Below are 2,820 nucleotides of genomic sequence, written 5' to 3'. Positions count from 1 at the left end.
CTTGTGGCAGAGAGCAAGTGGAGTTGCCCATTTACTGTTGATGAAGAGTAGTTTTTAGAAACAGAAAGTCAGTGTCCTGGTTCTGAATAATTTATCTTGCACCCTGGGGCATGTTAAACAGTAACTATTAGTTGGTGCTTAATCTTTTGATCTTACTCAATCCATAATTTGAGTGTCCATGATGGACATATCACTTTTTCTTTTTATTATCTTTCAAGTATAAAATGGTTGTGTTAGATTTCCCTTCCAGAAGCATACGGTGCAGTCATTTGGCATTAAATTGTGAAAACAAAATGTTTATTACGTGAAATGAGAAGTGGACTTCCAGCTTTCCACATCAACTATTTATTAAAATATCAAATTAGTTTTAACCCCTAAAACCTGAAGGTTTTAAATATGAGAAAGAGTTCTTAGAAATGTGGGAGCCCCATTTTTCAGTGCCTTCTTCTTTTGGTTCAGCAGACTCAAGTATAATCCATATGCAGTTTTTTTTTTTTTTTTAATGTGTTATTTTTGAGATAGAAAGAGAGCATGAGTGGGGAAGGGGCAGAGAGAGAGGGAGACAACAGAATCCTTAGCAAGTTCCAGGCTCTGAGATGTCAGGACAGAGCCCGCTTGGGGGCTCAAACCCACCCACCAACTACAAGATCATGACCTGAGCCAAAGTTGGATGCTTAACTGACTGAGCCACCCAGGCACCCTCATAGGCAGTTTTTAGGTCCAGAAAACCCGGCCTCTTTTAGTTATTGAGGTATGTGACCGTGGACATATTTCCTCATCTGTAAAATGGTTATAGTAATATCTACCTTACAGAATTGTTGACTGTAGTAGAATGTAAGTAAATCATCTATCCATATTGTTGTATATCAGTAGACATATGATATTATTGTAGTAGGCCTCCAGGAAATGGTAGCTATATACAATTTTATTTATTGAGAAGATACTGTTACTTGATTCAAAGTGCAGAAGATACAAAGAGTTACATCTTTTGAAAAATTTTCACTTCTTTTTCTCAGCCACATAATTCCCCTGGTTGGAGTCAAATATATCAATTTCTGGTGTATCTTGCTAGAGATTATTTTGTATATCTAAAATTTATAGCAAAATATATAGCAAAAATTTATACTTTCCTCACCTTTTTATTTTTTGCTAGAATGAAATAGAACCCATAGAATAGTTTTCTATGAATAGTTTTCTATTCATAGAATAGTTTTCTTATCACTTAAAATGTATCTTAGAAGTTGTTCATATAGGTTAAATTTCTTTTTAAACAGTTGTGGCTAAATTAATTTAGGCATAGCTGTTTGTATTTGTGTGTGTGTATGCGTGCATGTCTTATACACACATCTATTATATAGGCGTGTTCCAATTTAATTACCAATTCTAACCCTAACTACTGGATATTCATTCATTCATTCAACAAATAGTGAAGGCCTAGCATGAGTCACGCTGGGCCCCGGCAATGCATCAAAGAACAAAACAGACACACAGTCACTTCTTTCACATTCTAGTTAATAATATGAGGCTGGACATTCCATTTTTGCCCCATCCTTTGCTGCATGGTGCTTTTGAGCACCCACTGGCGCTCATGGGTGTCAGATTAACCCGGTCGTCCTGCATCCCTCTGGTGCAGGGTGGGATCCCTGAGCAAGAGCGGGCAGACAGAGTCAGGAATGACCGGAAAACTCCCGAGAGCCCGGAGCTCCACGCCCATCCAGACGCGGGAATGGAGGTAGGCCCCGGGAAGGGGGGGGAAGCAGGGCAAGGGGGCGGGGGTCCTCGGGGCCTCGGTCCCGGGTGTGAGAACACAGGCCTGCGTTCCTGTCCCCTCTGCACTGAGAGCACATAGGGACTTCGAAGACCACCGTCTTAACTACCCCAGTTATAGAGGGGAAACGGAGGCCCGGGAAGGCGAAGGCCAGGGCTGATGCCCACCTCAGCCTGAGGGCGGGGAGTTAGGGGGTGCAGACAGGGTCAGCGAATCCAGCAAATGGACAGGCAGAGCCGGTTAAGAAACTAGGCACCTCTGGACGTCTACTAGAGACCTGCAGTAGGAAGGCCTGGGTCCCGCAGAGCGGGTGGCGGGAGCCGGGGGCGGGGCGGGCGGCCGCGGACCAAGCCCTTTAAACTCCCTGCGCGCGGGAACCGCGGCCCAACAGCCTTAGGCGGGTGGGGCTGACGGGCGGGGCCGGCGGGCGCGCGCCCCCGCTGGCCAACGACCGCCCCCCGTCCCGGCCTCATCCCCTCGCCGAAGCCTCTCCAATGCGTACCTCTCTGGCCTCCCGCCCCGCGCGCCTCCGACCCTGACAACCCGCGCAGAGGGATGACGGGGGCCGGGGCTCCTGGCGGGTGTGTCTGGGCGAGTGCCGTTGTCGCGCGCTCCCCCGGAGTTTCGAACGCAGTTGGCCCTCGAGGCAGAAAAAAATACGAGAACGGCGGCCAATGGCGTGGCAGAAAGGACCCGCGCGCAGGCCCGGCTCCGCCCCCCTCGGCTAGAAAGAAGTCCAGGCCCGGCCATTGGCTCGCGCGACCTGTCACTCGCCGCTGCGGCCAGCGGGCAGGGGCCTCGCAGTGATTGGTTCCGCCCAGGCGCGAAATGTAACGCGGGAAAAGCCGGAGCAGTGACCCAGGCGGCAGGTTGTTATTTTCGGGGGCTCGGCGCAGCACGTCCTGCTTTCCTGTCACCGAGAGGCAGGCCGCCCGCAGCTTCCCGCCGGTGCAGCCTGCGTTGGGGAGTACAAAGAGCGGAGGGCGGGCCTGACTCAGGGTTGGGGGTCTGGCGCTGGCCGCCCGGTGCCAGCCGAGCCGCTCCGCTGCTTC

This window comes from Panthera pardus, unplaced genomic scaffold, assembly GCF_024362965.1.
Source record: "Panthera pardus isolate Hobbes unplaced genomic scaffold, ASM2436296v1 HiC_scaffold_20, whole genome shotgun sequence".
NCBI lineage: Eukaryota > Metazoa > Chordata > Mammalia > Carnivora > Felidae > Panthera > Panthera pardus.
This window is presented reverse-complemented; position numbering follows the sequence as displayed.